This window comes from Pseudophryne corroboree (assembly GCF_028390025.1).
Source record: "Pseudophryne corroboree isolate aPseCor3 chromosome 7 unlocalized genomic scaffold, aPseCor3.hap2 SUPER_7_unloc_7, whole genome shotgun sequence".
Taxonomy (NCBI): domain Eukaryota; kingdom Metazoa; phylum Chordata; class Amphibia; order Anura; family Myobatrachidae; genus Pseudophryne; species Pseudophryne corroboree.
The window spans coordinates 229,897-250,621 of NW_026967616.1; positions in this window are offsets into that span (position 1 = coordinate 229,897).

Below are 20,725 nucleotides of genomic sequence, written 5' to 3' on the forward strand. Positions count from 1 at the left end.
CCGGAGCGGGTATGAAGGAAGACAGTGGCGTTACTTGCTGTTGTCGGGAAACGGAGAGGGGTTATCCTGATAACAATATTGTCATTGCAGGAAGAAACCCACTCCCGTCCCGCAATGAGTGCGCGCCGAAATACCTCTGATTAAGAGAGGGTCCTGCTGTTGTAGCCCCCGTGGATATCCTTGCTTGAGAAGCGTGTAAGGAGTTTTGCCTACGAATCCGGGTCCGTGAACGTTACACGGGATTCCCGGAAAGACGTCAGAATGACGTCAGAGTGTTTGAGAAGCGGACGTACGTTTCACCCTAGCCGGGTAATTCAACGATTGTCAGTTACGGCTTCCTACTGTGGGACTTGTTACTTCTGACATTTATTGTGTAACATTTAATATCACTGTGTAATACTTTACAAGTACAGTAATAAGCATATTAGTGCTATATAATCCTTTTTTGCCTACTTAAGTTATCAGCATATAAATTTTCGCCTAGCATGTAATTAATCAACTCTCCTCCATTTCAGATTTTATTAAATCGCATCCCGTGTTAAGAGTTTTGGTATTATTGCCCTCACTCTAAAACACACCACTATATACAGGGGTTGCTACAAACTATTACAAAGAATCTTTTGAGATACATTGTTATTTTGGAGGAGCTTATTATATGAGACATAATCACCTTTGTACCTTATTTATCTGTTCTATAGGGTATACCAATAGGTATTTTTGCCCTTTTTTCTATACACATCATTTTTAATTGTCGAAATAAAGTATAATTTTTTACACAATAAATATTGAAAGATAACATATATATATATTGTTTTTGAAAGAGTGCACCCACAAAGAGGCTTTTTCTCTTTGGTTCCCCATTTCTTTGGAGGGACCAATTCCCTTTTCTACAATATACTATTAAAACAAATTAAAATGGTAAAAGTTATTGTACTTTAAGTAAAAATAAAAGAGCAAAAACATCAATCCCAGTTTTGATTACTTAAATTAACAAAAAAAAATGCATATAGCAAAGGATAGTTTCAATCTGCCTACCTCTGGGTTATGGGCCCAGCATGCTTCCATTGCAGTACTCTGCTGCACATGTAAGTGCAAGAGATCCTGAAGCACTCACTCATCATGGGAAAGTACCAATGTGTTTCTTCGTTGGTTGATGGAAGAAACATCTTACAAAAACTCTCCAGATTATTGACTTTTTAAAGTTTTTCTAGGAAAAGTTTTATATGAATGCTTATTAGCCTTTGTCAGTATGGACTTTTGCAAAGTGTCTCTGTGGCGCAATCAGTTAGTGTGCATGGCTATTAACCAAAAGGTTGGTGGTTCAATCCCACCCAGGGACGTAATTGACCTTGTTATCAGATTTTGGTGATCTTTAAGTAGACAAGTCAAAATTTCAAACCCCCTGTTCTGGTGTAGGGTACCTGGCCTTCTCTGATGTAATCAGAGTTAGATTTGATTCAGTGATTTTATAAAAACAGCTAGGAAGCACAATTTAGCAGTGGGTTGCAGAGAAAAAGAAATATGCTGGCAAAAAAAATCCAATTGAGTGATTAAACAGCTCTTCATTTTCTGGCTTTATTTTTATGCTAACAAATTTGTTCTCTGAAAAGTGTCCACAAAGCCAAGTCTCTGATTAACACCTTTGTAAAGATGGTTTTTAACCTATTACTAAATTAAACTTGCTTCATTGGAAAGGCAGCAAGATGCATCCTCATTTCAATGTCTACTGAAATAATACAGGTTGACACCAGGAAACATTAACGCCACTGCATCCTTGCTGCTTTCTCATGTGGAAGTCTGTTTAATGTGAAAACAAGGTGATATCTAATTAGCACACAGGTAAGGAATTAAGAAAATCTTTATTTAAGGGTGAAAATGTTTCTCACAAAATCGTTGCCCCAATGCATCATTGAAATTCAAGCTGGAAAGATGATTTTAATATATCACTTGTACATTTTGTATTACTCTTCTGGTGACAATGTAGTTTGTTTTTGTCAATTACCATTTTAATAATAGGGTAAAGAAAATTAAGTGGATTTTTGAAAGAAAACAATACTTTTAATATACTATTAAAACAAATTAATATGGTAAAAGTTATTGTACTGTAAGTAAAAATAAAAGAGCCAACATATCAATCCCAGTTTTGGATTACTTTAATAAATCTAAAAAAAAAATGCATATAGCAGAGGATAGTTTCAATCTGCCTACCTCTGGGTTATGTGCCCAGCATGCTTCCATTGCTGTACTCTGCTGCACATGTAAGTGCAATAGATCCTGAAGCACTCACTCATCATGGGAAAGTACCAATGTGTTTCTTCGTTGGTTGATGGAAGAAACATCTTACAAAAACTCTCCAGATTATTGACTTTTTAAAGTTTTTCTAGGAAACGTTTTAGATAAATGCTTATTAGCCTTTGTCAGTATGTACTTTTGCAAAGTGTCTCTGTGGCGCAATCAGTTAGTGTGTATGGCTATTAACCAAAAGGTTGGTGGTTCAATCCCACCCAGGGACGTAATTGACCTTGCTATCAGATTTTGGTGATCTTTAAGTAGACAAGTCAAAATTTCAAACCCACTCTTATGGTGTAGGGTACCTGGCCTTCTCTGATGTAATCAGAGTTAGATTTGATTAAGTGATTTTATAAAAACAGCTAGGAAGCACAATTTAGCAGTGGGTTGCAGAGAAAAAGAAATATGCTGGCAAAAAAAATCCAATTGAGTGATTAAACAGCTCTTCATTTTCTGGCTTTATTTTTATGCTAACAAATTTGTTCTCTGAAAAGTGTCCACAAAGCCAAGTCTCTGATTAACACCTTTGTAAGGATGGTTTTTCACCTATTACTAAATTAAACTTGCTTCATTGGAAAGGCAGCAAGATGCATCCTCATTTCAATGTCTACTGAAATAATACAGGTTGACACCAGGAAACATTAACACCACTGCATCCTTGCTGCTTTCTCATGTGGAAGTCTGTTTAATGTGAAAACAAGGTGATATCTAATTAGCACACAGGTAAGGAATTAAGAAAATCTTTATTTAAGGGTGAAAATGTTTCTCACAAAATCGTTGCCCCAATGCATCATTGAAATTCAAGCTGGAAAGATGATTTTAATATATCACTTGTACATTTTGTATTGCTCTTCTGGTGACAATGTAGTTTGTTTTTGTCAATTACCATTTTAATAATAGGGTAAAGAAAATTAAGTGGATTTTTAAAAGAAAACAATACTTTCAATATACTATTAAAACAAATTAAAATGGTAAAAGTTATTGTACTTTAATGAAAAATAAAAGAGCAAAAATATCAATCACAGTTTTGGATTACTTTAACAAAAAAAATGCATATAGCAGAGGATAGTTTTAATCTGCCTACCTCTGGGTTATGGGCCCAGCATGCTTCCATTGCAGTACTCTGCTGCACATGTAAGTGCAAGAGATCCTGAAGCACTCACTCATCATGGGAAAGTACCAATGTGTTTCTTCGTTGGTTGATGGAAGAAACATCTTACAAAAACTCTCCAAATTATTGACTTTTTAAAGTTTTTCTAGGAAACGTTCTAGATGTATGCTTATTAGCCTTTGTCAGTATGTACTTTTTGCAAAGTGTCTCTGTGGCGCAATCGGTTTGTGTGTCCGGCTACTAATCAAAAGGTTGGTGGTTCAATCCCACCCAGGGACGTAATTGACCTTGTTATCAGATTTTGGTGATCTTTAAGTAGACAAGTCAAAATTTAAAACCCCCTGTTATGGTGTAGGGTACCTGGCCTTCTCTGATGTAATCAGAGTTAGATTTGATTCATTGATTTTATAAAAACAGCTAGGAAGCACAATTTAGCAGTGGGTTGCAGAGATAAAGAAATATGCTGGCAAAAAAAATCCAATTGAGTGATTAAACAGCTCTTCATTTTCTGGCTTTATTTTTATGCTAACAAATTTGTTCTCTGAAAAGTGTCCACAAAGCCAAGTCTCTGATTAACACCTTTGTAAAGATGGTTTTTAACCTATTACTAAATTAAACTTGCTTCATTGGAAAGGCAGCAAGATGCATCCTCATTTCAATGTCTACTGAAATAATACAGGTTGACACCAGGAAACATTAACGCCACTGCATCCTTGCTGCTTTCTCATGTGGAAGTCTGTTTAATGTGAAAACAAGGTGATATCTAATTAGCACACAGGTAAGGAATTAAGAAAATCTTTATTTAAGGGTGAAGATGTTTCTCACAAAATCGTTGCCCCAATGCATCATTGAAATTCAAGCTGGAAAGATGATTTTAATATATCACTTGTACATTTTGTATTGCTCTTCTGGTGACAATGTAGTTTGTTTTTGTCAATTACCCTTTTAATAATAGGGTAAAGAAAATTAAGTGGATTTTTTAAAGAAAACTATACTGTCAATATACTATTAAAACAAATTAAAATGGTAAAAGTTATTGTACTTTAAGTAAAAATAAAAAAGCAAAAATATCAATCCCAGTTTTGATTACTAAAATTAACAAAAAAAAAATGCATATAGCAGAGGATAGTTTCAATCTGCCTACCTCTGGGTTATGTGCCCAGCATGCTTCCATTGCTGTACTCTGCTGCACATGTAAGTGCAATAGATCCTAAAGCACTCACTCATCATGGGAAAGTACCAATGTGTTTCTTCGTTGGTTGATGGAAGAAACATCTTACAAAAACTCTCCAGATTATTGACTTTTTAAAGTTTTTCTAGGAAACATTTTAGATGAATGCTTATTAGCCTTTGTCAGTATAGACTTTCGCAAAGTGTCTCTGTGGCGCAATCAGTTAGTGTGCACGGCTATTAACCAAAAGGTTGGTGGTTCAATCCCACCCAGGGATGTAATTGACCTTGTTATCAGATTTTGGTGATCTTTAAGTAGACAAGTCAAAATTTCAAATCCCCCTGTTCTGGTGTAGGGTACCTGGCCTTCTCTGATGTAATCAGAGTTAGATTTGATTCAGTGATTTTATAAAAACAGATAGGAAGCACAATTTAGCAGTGGTTTGCAGAGAAAAAGAAATATGCTGGCAGAAAAAATCAATTGAGTGATTAAACAGCTCTTCATTTTCTGGCTTTATTTTTATGCTAACAAATTTGTTCTTTGAAAAGTGTCCACAAAGCCAAGTCTCTGATTAACACCTTTGTAGGGATGGTTTTTCACCTATTACTAAATTAAACTTGCTTCATTGGAAAGGCAGCAAGATGCATCCTCATTTCAATGTCTACTGAAATAATACAGGTTGACACCAGGAAACATTAACGCCACTGCATCCTTGCTGCTTTCTCATGTAGAAGTCTGTTTAATGTGAAAACAAGGTGATATCTAATTAGCACACAGGTTAGGAATTAAGAAAATCTTTATTTAAGGGTGAAGATGTTTCTCACAAAATTGTTGCCCCAATGCATCATTGAAATTCAAGCTGGAAAGATGATTTTAATATATCACTTGTACATTTTGTATTGCTCTTCTGGTGACAATGTAGTTTGTTTTTGTCAATTACCCTTTTAATAATAGGGTAAAGAAAATTAAGTGGATTTTTTAAAGAAAACTATACTGTCAATATACTATTAAAACAAATTAAAATGGTAAAAGTTATTGTACTTTAAGTAAAAATAAAAGAGCAAAAATATCAATCCCAGTTTTGATTACTTAAATTAACAAAAAAAAATGCATATAGCAAAGGATAGTTTCAATCTGCCTACCTCTGGGTTATGGGCCCTGTATGCTTCCATTGCAGTACTCTGCTGCACATGTAAGTGCAAGAGATCCTGAAGCACTCACTCATCATGGGAAAGTACCAATGTGTTTCTTCATTGGTTGATGGAAGAAACATCTTACAAAAACTCTCCAGATTATTAATCGTTGCCCCAATGCATCATTGAAATTCAAGCTGGAAAGATGATTTTAATATATCACTTGTACATTTTGTATTGCTCTTCTGGTGACAATGTAGTTTGTTTTTGTCAATTACCATTTTAATAATAGGGTAAAGAAAATTAAGTGGATTTTTAAAAGAAAACAATACTTTCAATATACTATTAAAACAAATTAAAATGGTAAAAGTTATTGTACTTTAATGAAAAATAAAAGAGCAAAAATATCAATCCCAGTTTTGGATTACTTTAATTAACAAAAAAAATGCATATAGCAGAGGATAGTTTTAATCTGCCTACCTCTGGGTTATGGGCCCAGCATGCTTCCATTGCAGTACTTTGCTGCACATGTAAGTGCAAGAGATCCTGAAGCACTCAGTCATCAATGGAAAGTACCAATGTGTTTCTTCGTTGGTTGATGGAAGAAACATTTTACAAAAACTCTCCAGATTATTGACTTTTTAAAGTTTTTCTAGGAAACGTTCTAGATGTATGCTTATTAGCCTTTGTCAGTATGTACTTTTTGCAAAGTGTCTCTGTGGCGCAATCGGTTAGTGTGTCCGGCTACTCATCAAAAGGTTGGTGGTTCAATCCCACCCAGGGACGTAATTGACCTTGTTATCAGATTTTGGTGATCTTTAAGTAGACAAGTCAAAATTTAAAACCCCCTGTTATGGTGTAGGGTACCTGGCCTTCTCTGATGTAATCAGAGTTAGATTTGATTCATTGATTTTATAAAAACAGCTAGGAAGCACAATTTAGCAGTGGGTTGCAGAGATAAAGAAATATGCTGGCAGAAAAAATCCAATTGAGTGATTAAACAGCTCTTCATTTTCTGGCTTTATTTTTATGCTAACAAATTTGTTCTCTGAAAAGTGTCCACAAAGCCAAGTCTCTGATTAACACCTTTGTAAAGATGGTTTTTAACCTATTACTAAATTAAACTTGCTTCATTGGAAAGGCAGCAAGATGCATCCTCATTTCAATGTCTACTGAAATAATACAGGTTGACACCAGGAAACATTAACGCCACTGCATCCTTGCTGCTTTCTCATGTGGAAGTCTGTTTAATGTGAAAACAAGGTGATATCTAATTAGCACACAGGTAAGGAATTAAGAAAATCTTTATTTAAGGGTGAAGATGTTTCTCACAAAATCGTTGCCCCAATGCATCATTGAAATTCAAGCTGGAAAGATGATTTTAATATATCACTTGTACATTTTGTATTGCTCTTCTGGTGACAATGTAGTTTGTTTTTGTCAATTACCCTTTTAATAATAGGGTAAAGAAAATTAAGTGGATTTTTTAAAGAAAACTATACTGTCAATATACTATTAAAACAAATTAAAATGGTAAAAGTTATTGTACTTTAAGTAAAAATAAAAAAGCAAAAATATCAATCCCAGTTTTGATTACTAAAATTAACAAAAAAAAAATGCATATAGCAGAGGATAGTTTCAATCTGCCTACCTCTGGGTTATGTGCCCAGCATGCTTCCATTGCTGTACTCTGCTGCACATGTAAGTGCAATAGATCCTAAAGCACTCACTCATCATGGGAAAGTACCAATGTGTTTCTTCGTTGGTTGATGGAAGAAACATCTTACAAAAACTCTCCAGATTATTGACTTTTTAAAGTTTTTCTAGGAAAAGTTTTAGATGAATGCTTATTAGCCTTTGTCAGTATGTACTTTTGCAAAGTGTCTCTGTGGCGCAATCAGTTAGTGTGTATGGCTATTAACCAAAAGGTTGGTGGTTCAATCCCACCCAGGGACGTAATTGACCTTGTTATCAGATTTTGGTGATCTTTAAGTAGACAAGTCAAAATTTCAAACCCCCTCTTATGGTGTAGGGTACCTGGCCTTCTCTGATGTAATCAGAGTTAGATTTGATTCAGTGATTTTATAAAAACAGCTAGGAAGCACAATTTAGCAGTGGGTTGCAGAGAAAAAGAAATATGCTGGCAAAAAAAATCCAATTGAGTGATTAAACAGCTCTTCATTTTCTGGCTTTATTTTTATGCTAACAAATTTGTTCTCAGAAAAGTGTCCACAAAGCCAAGTCTCTGATTAACACCTTTGTAAGGATGGTTTTTCACCTATTACTAAATTAAACTTGCTTCATTGGAAAGGCAGCAAGATGCATCCTCATTTCAATGTCTACTGAAATAATACAGGTTGACACCAGGAAACATTAACGCCACTGCATCCTTGCTGCTTTCTCATGTGGAAGTCTGTTTAATGTGAAAACAAAATGATATCTAATTAGCACACAGGTAAGGAATTAAGAAAATCTTTATTTAAGGGTGAAAATGTTTCTCACAAAATCGTTGCCCCAATGCATCATTGAAATTCAAGCTGGAAAGATGATTTTAATATATCACTTGTACATTTTGTATTGCTCTTCTGGTGACAATGTAGTTTGTTTTTGTCAATTACCCTTTTAATAATAGGGTAAAGAAAATTAAGTGGATTTTTTTAAAGAAAACTATACTGTCAATATACTATTAAAACAAATTATAATGGTAAAAGTTATTGTACTTTAAGTAAAAATAAAAGAGCCAAAATATCAATCCCAGTTTTGGATTACTTTAATTAACAAAAAAAAATGCATATAGCAGAGGATAGTTTCAATCTGCCTACCGCTGGGTTATGGGCCCAGCATGCTTCCATTGCTGTACTCTGCTGCACATGTAAGTGCAAGAGATCCTGAAGCACTCACTCATCATGGGAAAGTACCAATGTGTTTCTTCGTTGGTTGATGGAAGAAACATCTTACAAAAACTCTCCAGATTATTGACTTTTTAAAGTTTTTCTAGGAAACATTTTAGATGAATGCTTATTAGCCTTTGTCAGTATGGACTTTTGCAAAGTGTCTCTGTGGTGCAATCAGTTAGTGTGCACGGCTATTAACCAAAAGGTTGGTGGTTCAATCCCACCCAGGGACGTAATTGACCTTGTTATCAGATTTTGGTGATCTTTAAGTAGACAAGTCAAAATTTCAAATCCCCCTGTTCTGGTGTAGGGTACCTGGCCTTCTCTGATGTAATCAGAGTTAGATTTGATTCAGTGATTTTATAAAATCAGCTAGGAAGCACAATTTAGCAGTGGGTTGCAGAGAAAAAGAAATATGCTGGCAAAAAAAATCCAATTGAGTGATTAAACAGCTCTTAATTTTCTGGCTTTATTTTTATGCTAACAAATTTGTTCTCTGAAAAGTGTCCACAAAGCCAAGTCTCTGATTAACACCTTTGTAAGGATGGTTTTTAACCTATTACTAAATTAAACTTGCTTCATTGGAAAGGCAGCAAGATGCATCCTCATTTCAATGTCTACTGAAATAATACAGGTTGACACCAGGAAACATTAACGCCACTGCATCCTTGCTGCTTTCTCATGTGGAAGTCTGTTTAATGTGAAAACAAGGTGATATCTAATTAGGACACAGGTAAGGAATTAAGAAAATCTTTATTTAAGGGTGAAAATGTTTCTCACAAAATCGTTGCCCCAATGCATCATTGAAATTCAAGCTGGAAATATGATTTTAATATATCACTTGTACATTTTGTATTGCTCTTCTGGTGACAATGTAGTTTGTTTTTGTCAATTACCATTTTAATAATAGGGTAAAGAAAATTAAGTGGATTTTTGAAAGAAAACAATACTGTCAATATACTATTAAAACAAATTAAAATGGTAAAAGTTATTGTACTGTAAGTAAAAATAAAAGAGCCAACATATCAATCCCAGTTTTGGAATACTTTAATTAACAAAAACAAATGCATATAGCAGAGGATAGTTTCAATCTGCCTACCTCTGGGTTATGTGCTCAGCATGCTTCCATTGCTGTACTCTGCTGCACATGTAAGTGCAATAGATCCTGAAGCACTCACTCATCATGGGAAAGTACCAATGTGTTTCTTCGTTGGTTGATGGAAGAAACATCTTACAAAAACTCTCCAGATTATTGACTTTTTAAAGTTTTTCTAGGAAACGTTTTAGATGAATGCTTATTAGCCTTTGTCAGTATGTACTTTTGCAAAGTGTCTCTGTGGCGCAATCAGTTAGTGTGTATGGCTATTAACCAAAAGGTTGGTGGTTCAATCCCACCCAGGGACGTAATTGACCTTGTTATCAGATTTTGGTGATCTTTAAGTAGACAAGTCAAAATTTCAAACCCCCTCTTATGGTGTAGGGTACCTGGCCTTCTCTGATGTAATCAGAGTTAGATTTGATTCAGTGATTTTATAAAAACAGCTAGGAAGCACAATTTAGCAGTGGGTTGCAGAGAAAAAGAAATATGCTGGCAAAAAAATCCAATAGAGTGATTAAACAGCTCTTCATTTTCTGGCTTTATTTTTATGCTAACAAATTTGTTCTCTGAAAAGTGTCCACAAAGCCAAGTCTCTGATTAACACCTTTGTAAGGATGGTTTTTCACCTATTACTAAATTAAACTTGCTTCATTGGAAAGGCAGCAAGATGCATCCTCATTTCAATGTCTACTGAAATAATACAGGTTGACACCAGGAAACATTAACGCCACTGCATCCTTGCCGCTTTCTCATGTAAAAGTCTATTTAATGTGAAAACAAGGTGATATCTAATTAGCACACAGGTAAGGAATTAAGAAAATCTTTATTTAAGGGTGAAAATGTTTCTCACAAAATCGTTGCCCCAATGCATCATTGAAATTCAAGCTGGAAAGATGATTTTAATATATCACTTGTACATTTTGTATTGCTCTTCTGCTGACAATGTAGTTTGTTTTTGTCAATTACCATTTTAATAATAGGGTAAAGAAAATTAAGTGGATTTTTAAAAGAAAACAATACTTTCAATATACTATTAAAACAAATTAAAATGGTAAAAGTTATTGTACTTTAATGAAAAATAAAAGAGCAAAAATATCAATCCCAGTTTTGGATTACTTTAATTAACAAAAAAAATGCATATAGCAGAGGATAGTTTTAATCTGCCTACCTCTGGGTTATGGGCCCAGCATGCTTCCATTGCAGTACTCTGCTGCACATGTAAGTGCAAGAGATCCTGAAGCACTCACTCATCATGGGAAAGTACCAATGTGTTTCTTCGTTGGTGGATGGAAGAAACATCTTACAAAAACTCTCCAGATTATTGACTTTTTAAAGTTTTTCTAGGAAACATTTTAGATGAATGCTTATTAGTCTTTGTCAGTATGTACTTTTTGCAAAGTGTCTCTGTGGCGCAATCGGTTAGTGTGTCCGGCTACTAACCAAAAGGTTGGTGGTTCAATCCCACCCAGGGACGTAATTGACCTTGTTATCAGATTTTGGTGATCTTTAAGTAGACAAGTCAAAATTTCAAATCCCCTCTTATGGTGTAGGGTACCTTGCCTTCTCTGATGTAATCAGAGTTAGATTTGATTCAGTGATTTTATAAAAACAGCTAGGATGCACAATTTAGCAGTGGGTTGCAGAGAAAAAGAAATATGCTGGCAAAAAAATCCAATTGAGTGATTAAACAGCTCTTCATTTTCTGGCTTTATTTTTATGCTAACAAATTTGTTCTCTGAAAAGTGTCCACAAAGCCAAGTCTCTGATGAACACCTTTGTAAGGATGGTTTTTCACCTATTACTAAATTAAACTTGCTTCATTGGAAAGGCAGCAAGATGCATCCTCATTTCAATGTCTACTGAAATAATACAGGTTGACACCAGGAAACATTAACGCCAATGCATCCTTGCTGCTTTCTCATGTGGAAGTCTGTTTAATGTGAAAACAAGGTGATATCTAATTAGCACACAGGTAAGGAATTAAGAAAATCTTTATTTAAGGGTGAAGATGTTTCTCACAAAATCGTTGCCCCAATGCATCATTGAAATTCAAGCTGGAAAGATGATTTTAATATATCACTTGTACATTTTGTATTGCTCTTCTGGTGACAATGTAGTTTGTTTTTGTCAATTACCATTTTAATAATAGGGTAAAGAAAATTAAGTGGATTTTTAAAAGAAAACAATACTGTCAATATACTATTAAAACAAATTAAAATGGTAAAAGTTATTGTACTTTAAGTAAAAATAAAAGAGCCAAAATATCAATCCCAGTTTTGGATTACTTTAATTAACAAAAAAAATGCATATAGCAGAGGATAGTTTCAATCTGCCTACCGCTGGGTTATGGGCCCAGCATGCTTCCATTGCTGTACTCTGCTGCACATGTAAGTGCAAGAGATCCTGAAGCACTCACTCATCATGGGAAAGTACCAATGTGTTTCTTCGTTGGTTGATGGAAGAAACATCTTACAAAAACTCTCCAGATTATTGACTTTTTAAAGTTTTTCTAGGAAACGTTTTAGATGAATGCTTATTAGCCTTTGTCAGTAAGGACTTTCGCAAAGTGTCTCTGTGGCGCAATCAGTTAGTGTGCACGGCTATTAACCAAAAGGTTGGTGGTTCAATCCCACCCAGGGACGTAATTGACCTTGTTATCAGATTTTGGTGATCTTTAAGTAGACAAGTCAAAATTTCAAATCCCCCTGTACTGGTGTAGGGTACCTGGCCTTCTCTGATGTAATCAGAGTTAGATTTGATTCAGTGATTTTATAAAAACAGCTAGGAAGCACAATTTAGCAGTGGGTTGCAGAGAAAAAGAAATATGCTGGCAAAAAAAATCCAATTGAGTGATTAAACAGCTCTTAATTTTCTGGCTTTATTTTTATGCTAACAAATTTGTTCTCTGAAAAGTGTCCACAAAGCCAAGTCTCTGATTAACCCCTTTGTAAGGATGGTTTTTAACCTATTACTAAATTAAACTTGCTTCATTGGAAAGGCAGCAAGATGCATCCTCATTTCAATGTCTACTGAAATAATACAGGTTGACACCAGGAAACATTAACGCCACTGCATCCTTGCTGCTTTCTCATGTGGAAGTCTGTTTAATGTGAAAACAAGGTGATATCTAATTAGCACACAGGTAAGGAATTAAGAAAATCTTTATTTAAGGGTGAAAATGTTTCTCACAAAATCGTTGCCCCAATGCATCATTGAAATTCAAGCTGGAAATATGATTTTAATATATCACTTGTACATTTTGTATTGCTCTTCTGGTGACAATGTAGTTTGTTTTTGTCAATTACCATTTTAATAATAGGGTAAAGAAAATTAAGTGGATTTTTGAAAGAAAACAATACTGTCAATATACTATTAAAACAAATTAAAATGGTAAAAGTTATTGTACTGTAAGTAAAAATAAAAGAGCCAACATATCAATCCCAGTTTTGGAATACTTTAATTAACAAAAACAAATGCATATAGCAGAGGATAGTTTCAATCTGCCTACCTCTGGGTTATGTGCTCAGCATGCTTCCATTGCTGTACTCTGCTGCACATGTAGGTACAAGACAGCTTTTCCTTGCCAATATCTCTCTTTTGCAAAGAGCTGCGCATTGGAAAATTCAGGGCTATGCCGTGTAGATGATGGCCTAACAGGAGGCTTTAAAATTTTCTTTCTAGTGTCCTTCGTTTGGGAGAAAAATGCAAAGGTACAAGACAGCTTTTCCTTGCCAATATCTATCTTTTGCAAAGAGCTGCGCATTGGAAAATTCAGGGCTATGCCGTGTAGATGATGGCCTAACAGGAGGCTTTAAAATTTTCTTTCTAGTGTCCTTCGTTTGGGAGAAAAATGCAAAGGTACAAGACAGCTTTTCCTTGCCAATATCTCTCTTTTGCAAAGAGCTGCGCATTGGAAAATTCAGGGCTATGCCGTGTAGATGATGGCCTAACAGGAGGCTTTAAAATTTTCTTTCTAGTGTCCTTCGTTTGGGAGAAAAATGCAAAGGTACAAGACAGCTTTTCCTTGCCAATATCTCTCTTTTGCAAAGAGCTGCGCATTGGAAAATTCAGGGCTATGCCGTGTAGATGATGGCCTAACAGGAGGCTTTAAAATTTTCTTTCTAGTGTCCTTCGTTTGGGAGAAAAATGCAAAGGTACAAGACAGCTTTTCCTTGCCAATATCTCTCTTTTGCAAAGAGCTGCGCATTGGAAAATTCAGGGCTATGCCGTGTAGATGATGGCCTAACAGGAGGCTTTAAAAAAAATGTTCTAGTGTCCTTCGTTTGGGAGAAAAATGCAAAGGTACAAGACAGCTTTTCCTTGCCAATATCTCTCTTTTGCAAAGAGCTGTGCATTGGAAAATTCAGGGCTATGCCGTGTAGATGATGGCCTAACAGGAGGCTTTAAAATTTTCTTTCTAGTGTCCTTCGTTTGGGAGAAAAATGCAAAGGTACAAGACAGTTTTTCCTTGCCAATATCTCTCTTTTGCAAAGAGCTGCGCATTGGAAAATTCAGGGCTATGCCGTGTAGATGATGGCCTAACAGGAGGCTTTAAAATTTTCATTCTAGTGTCCTTCGTTTGGGAGAAAAATGCAAAGGTACAAGACAGCTTTTCCTTGCCAATATCTCTCTTTTGCAAAGAGCTGCGCATTGGAAAATTCAGGGCTATGCCGTGTAGATGATGGCCTAACAGGAGGCTTTAAAATTTTCTTTCTAGTGTCCTTCGTTTGGGAGAAAAATGCAAAGGTACAAGACAGCTTATCCTTGCCAATATCTCTCTTTTGCAAAGAGCTGCGCATTGGAAAATTCAGGGCTATGCCGTGTAGATGATGGCCTAACAGGAGGCTTTAAAAAAAATTTTCTAGTGTCCTTCGTTTGGGAGAAAAATGCAAAGGTACAAGACAGCTTTTCCTTGCCAATATCTCTCTTTTGCAAAGAGCTGCGCATTGGAAAATTCAGGGCTATGCCGTGTAGATGATGGCCTAACAGGAGGCTTTAAAATTTTCTTTCTAGTGTCCTTCGTTTGGGAGAAAAATGCAAAGGTACAAGACAGCTTTTCCTTGCCAATATCTCTCTTTTGCAAAGAGCTGCGCATTGGAAAATTATGGGCTATGCCGTGTAGATGATGGCCTAACAGGAGGCTTTAAAATTTTCTTTCTAGTTTCCTTCGTTTGGGAGAAAAATGCAAAGGTACATGACAGCTTTTCCTTGCCAATATCTCTCTTTTGCAAAGAGCTGCGCATTGGAAAATTCAGGGCTATGCCGTGTAGATGATGGCCTAACAGGAGGCTTTAAAATTTTCTTTCTAGTGTCCTTCGTTTGGGAGAAAAATGCAAAGGTACAAGACAGTTTTTCCTTGCCAATATCTCTCTTTTGCAAAGAGCTGCGCATTGGAAAATTCAGGGCTATGCCGTGTAGATGATGGCCTAACAGGAGGCTTTAAAATTTTCTTTCTAGTGTCCTTCGTTTGGGAGAAAAATGCAAAGGTACAAGACAGCTTTTCCTTGCCAATATCTCTCTTTTGCAAAGAGCTGCGCATTGGAAAATTCAGGGCTATGCCGTGTAGATGATGGCCTAACAGGAGGCTTTAAAATTTTCTTTCTAGTGTCCTTCGTTTGGGAGAAAAATGCAAAGGTACAAGACAGCTTATCCTTGCCAATATCTCTCTTTTGCAAAGAGCTGCGCATTGGAAAATTCAGGGCTATGCCGTGTAGATGATGGCCTAACAGGAGGCTTTAAAAAAAAAATTCTAGTGTCCTTCGTTTGGGAGAAAAATGCAAAGGTACAAGACAGCTTTTCCTTGCCAATATCTCTCTTTTGCAAAGAGCTGCGCATTGGAAAATTCAGGGCTATGCCGTGTAGATGATGGCCTAACAGGAGGCTTTAAAATTTTCTTTCTAGTGTCCTTCGTTTGGGAGAAAAATGCAAAGGTACAAGACAGCTTTTCCTTGCCAATATCTCTCTTTTGCAAAGAGCTGCGCATTGGAAAATTCAGGGCTATGCCGTGTAGATGATGGCCTAACAGGAGGCTTTAAAATTTTCTTTCTAGTGTCCTTCGTTTGGGAGAAAAACGCAAAGGTACAAGACAGCTTTTCCTTGCCAATATCGCTCTTTTGCAAAGAGCTGCGCATTGGAAAATTCAGGGCTATGCCGTGTAGATGATGGCCTAACAGGAGGCTTTACAATTTTATTTCTAGTGTCCTTCGTTTGGGAGAAAAATGCAAAGGTACAAGACAGCTTATCCTTGCCAATATCTCTCTTTTGCAAAGAGCTGCGCATTGGAAAATTCAGGGCTATGCCGTGTAGATGATGGCCTAACAGGAGGCTTTAAAATTTTCTTTCTAGTGTCCTTCGTTTGGGAGAAAAATGCAAAGGTACAAGACAGCTTATCCTTGCCAATATCTCTCTTTTGCAAAGAGCTGCGCATTGGAAAATTCAGGGCTATGCCGTGTAGATGATGGCCTAACAGGAGGCTTTAAAATTTTCTTTCTAGTGTCCTGCGTTTGGGAGAAAAATGCAAAGGTACAAGACAGCTTTTCCTTGCCAATATCTCTCTTTTGCAAAGAGCTGCGCATTGGAAAATTCAGGGCTATGCCGTGTAGATGATGGCCTAACAGGAGGCTTTAAAATTTTCTTTCTAGTGTCCTTCGTTTGGGAGAAAAATGCAAAGGTACAAGACAGCTTATCCTTGCCAATATCTCTCTTTTGCAAAGAGCTGCGCATTGGAAAATTCAGGGCTATGCCGTGTAGATGATGGCCTAACAGGAGGCTTTAAAAAATTTTTTCTAGTGTCCTTCGTTTGGGAGAAAAATGCAAAGGTACAAGACAGCTTTTCCTTGCCAATATCTCTCTTTTGCAAAGAGCTGCGCATTGGAAAATTCAGGGCTATGCCGTGTAGATGATGGCCTAACAGGAGGCTTTAAAATTTTCTTTCTAGTGTCCTTCGTTTGGGAGAAAAATGCAAAGGTACAAGACAGCTTTTCCTTGCCAATATCTCTCTTTTGCAAAGAGCTGCGCATTGGAAAATTCAGGGCTATGCCGTGTAGATGATGGCCTAACAGGAGGCTTTAAAATTTTCTTTCTAGTGTCCTTCGTTTGGGAGAAAAATGCAAAGGTACAAGACAGCTTTTCCTTGCCAATATCTCTCTTTTGCAAAGAGCTGCGCATTGGAAAATTCAGGGCTATGCCGTGTAGATGATGGCCTAACAGGAGGCTTTAAAAAAAATGTTCTAGTGTCCTTCGTTTGGGAGAAAAATGCAAAGGTACAAGACAGCTTTTCCTTGCCAATATCTCTCTTTTGCAAAGAGCTGTGCATTGGAAAATTCAGGGCTATGCCGTGTAGATGATGGCCTAACAGGAGGCTTTAAAATTTTCTTTCTAGTGTCCTTCGTTTGGGAGAAAAATGCAAAGGTACAAGACAGCTTATCCTTGCCAATATCTCTCTTTTGCAAAGAGCTGAGCATTGGAAAATTCAGGGCTATGCCGTGTAGATGATGGCCTAACAGGAGGCTTTAAAATTTTCTTTCTAGTGTCCTTCGTTTGGGAGAAAAATGCAAAGGTACAAGACAGTTTTTCCTTGCTAATATCTCTCTTTTGCAAAGAGCTGCGCATTGGAAAATTCAGGGCTATGCCGTGTAGATGATGGCCTAACAGGAGGCTTTAAAATTTTCTTTCTAGTGTCCTTCGTTTGGGAGAAAAATGCAAAGGTACAAGACAGCTTTTCCTTGCCAATATCTCTCTTTTGCAAAGAGCTGCGCATTGGAAAATTCAGGGCTATGCCGTGTAGATGATGGCCTAACAGGAGGCTTTAAAATTTTCTTTCTAGTGTCCTTCGTTTGGGAGAAAAATGCAAAGGTACAAGACAGCTTTTCCTTGCCAATATCTCTCTTTTGCAAAGAGCTGCGCATTGGAAAATTCAGGGCTATGCCGTGTAAATGATGGCCTAACAGGAGGCTTTAAAATTTTCTTTCTAGTGTCCTTCGTTTGGGAGAAAAATGCAAAGGTACAAGACAGCTTTTCCTTGCCAATATCTATCTTTTGCAAAGAGCTGCGCATTGGAAAATTCAGGGCTATGCCGTGTAGATGATGGCCTAACAGGAGGCTTTAAAATTTTCTTTCTAGTGTCCTTCGTTTGGGAGAAAAATGCAAAGGTACAAGACAGCTTTTCATTGCCAATATCACTCTTTTGCAAAGAGCTACGCATTGGAAAATTCAGGGCTATACCATGTAGATGAAGCACTAACAGGAGGCTTTAAAATTTTCATTCTAGTGTCCTTCGTTTGGGAGAAAAATCCAATGGTACAAGACAGTTTTTCCTTGCCAATATCTCTCTTTTACAAAGAGCTGCGCATTGGAAAATTCAGGGCTATGCCGTGTAGATGATGGCCTAACAGGAGGCTTTAAAATTTTCTTTCTAGTTTCCTTCGTTTGGGAGAAAAATGCAAAGGTACAAGACAGCTTTTCCTTGCCAATATCTCTCTTTTGCAAAGAGCTGCGCATTGGAAAATTCAGGGCTATGCCGTGTAGATGATGGCCTAACAGGAGGCTTTAAAATTTTCTTTCTAGTGTCCTTCGTTTGGGAGAAAAATGCAAAGGTACAAGACAGCTTTTCCTTGCCAATATCTCTCTTTTGCAAAGAGCTGCGCATTGGAAAATTCAGGGCTATGCCGTGTAGATGATGGCCTAACAGGAGGCTTTAAAATTTTCTTTCTAGTGTCCTTCGTTTGGGAGAAAAATGCAAAGGTACAAGACAGCTTTTCCTTGCCAATATCTCTCTTTTGCAAAGAGCTGCGCATTGGAAAATTCAGGGCTATGCCGTGTAGATGATGGCCTAACAGGAGGCTTTAAAAAAAATGTTCTAGTGTCCTTCGTTTGGGAGAAAAATGCAAAGGTACAAGACAGCTTTTCCTTGCCAATATCTCTCTTTTGCAAAGAGCTGTGCATTGGAAAATTCAGGGCTATGCCGTGTAGATGATGGCCTAACAGGAGGCTTTAAAATTTTCTTTCTAGTGTCCTTCGTTTGGGAGAAAAATGCAAAGGTACAAGACAGTTTTTCCTTGCCAATATCTCTCTTTTGCAAAGAGCTGCGCATTGGAAAATTCAGGGCTATGCCGTGTAGATGATGGCCTAACAGGAGGCTTTAAAATTTTCTTTCTAGTGTCCTTCGTTTGGGAGAAAAATGCAAAGGTACAAGACAGCTTTTCCTTGCCAATATCTCTCTTTTGCAAAGAGCTGCGCATTGGAAAATTCAGGGCTATGCCGTGTAGATGATGGCCTAACAGGAGGCTTTAAATTTTTCTTTCTAGTGTCCTTCGTTTGGGAGAAAAATGCAAAGGTACAAGACAGTTTTTCCTTGCCAATATCTCTCTTTTGCAAAGAGCTGCGCATTGGAAAATTCAGGGCTATGCCGTGTAGATGATGGCCTAACAGGAGGCTTTAAAATTTTCTTTCTAGTGTCCTTCGTTTGGGAGAAAAATGCAAAGGTACAAGACAGCTTTTCCTTGCCAATATCTCTCTTTTGCAAAGAGCTGCGCATTGGAAAATTCAGGGCTATGCCGTTTAGATGATGGCCTAACAGGAGGCTTTAAAATTTTCTTTCTAGTGTCCTTCGTTTGGGAGAAAAATGCAAAGGTACAAGACAGCTTATCCTTGCCAATATCTCTCTTTTGCAAAGAGCTGCGCATTGGAAAATTCAGGGCTATGCCGTGTAGATGATGGCCTAAGAGGAGGCTTTAAAAAAAAATTCTAGTGTCCTTCGTTTGGGAGAAAAATGCAAAGGTACAAGACAGCTTTTCCTTGCCAATATCTCTCTTTTGCAAAGAGCTGCGCATTGGAAAATTCAGGGCTATGCCGTGTAGATGATGGCCTAACAGGAGGCTTTAAAATTTTCTTTCTAGTGTCCTTCGTTTGGGAGAAAAATGCAAAGGTACAAGACAGCTTTTCCTTGCCAATATCTCTCTTTTGCAAAGAGCTGCGCATTGGAAAATTCAGGGCTATGCCGTGTAGATGATGGCCTAACAGGAGGCTTTAAATTTTTCTTTCTAGTGTCCTTCGTTTGGGAGAAAAATGCAAAGGTACAAGACAGTTTTTCCTTGCCAATATCTCTCTTTTGCAAAGAGCTGCGCATTGGAAAATTCAGGGCTATGCCGTGTAGATGATGGCCTAACAGGAGGCTTTAAAATTTTCTTTCTAGTGTCCTTCGTTTGGGAGAAAAATGCAAAGGTACAAGACAGCTTTTCCTTGCCAATATCTCTCTTTTGCAAAGAGCTGCGCATTGGAAAATTCAGGGCTATGCCGTGTAGATGATGGCCTAACAGGAGGCTTTAAAATTTTCTTTCTAGTGTCCTTCGTTTGGGAGAAAAATGCAAAGGTACAAGACAGCTTTTCCTTGCCAATATCTCTCTTTTGCAAAGAGCTGCGCATTGGAAAATTCAGGGCTATGCCGTGTAGATGATGGCCTAACAGGAGGCTTTAAAAAAAATGTTCTAGTGTCCTTCGTTTGGGAGAAAAATGCAAAGGTACAAGACAGCTTTTCCTTGCCAATATCTCTCTTTTGCAAAGAGCTGTGCATTGGAAAATTCAGGGCTATGCCGTGTAGATGATGGCCTAACAGGAGGCTTTAAAATTTTCTTTCTAGTGTCCTTCGTTTGGGAGAAAAATGCAAAGGTACAAGACAGTTTTTCCTTGCCAATATCTCTCTTTTGCAAAGAGCTGCGCATTGGAAAATTCAGGGCTATGCCGTGTAGATGATGGCCTAACAGGAGGCTTTAAAATTTTCTTTCTAGTGTCCTTCGTTTGGGAGAAAAATGCAAAGGTACAAGACAGCTTTTCCTTGCCAATATCTCTCTTTTGCAAAGAGCTGCGCATTGGAAAATTCAGGGCTATGCCGTGTAGATGATGGCCTAACAGGAGGCTTTAAATTTTTCTTTCTAGTGTCCTTCGTTTGGGAGAAAAATGCAAAGGTACAAGACAGTTTTTCCTTGCCAATATCTCTCTTTTGCAAAGAGCTGCGCATTGGAAAATTCAGGG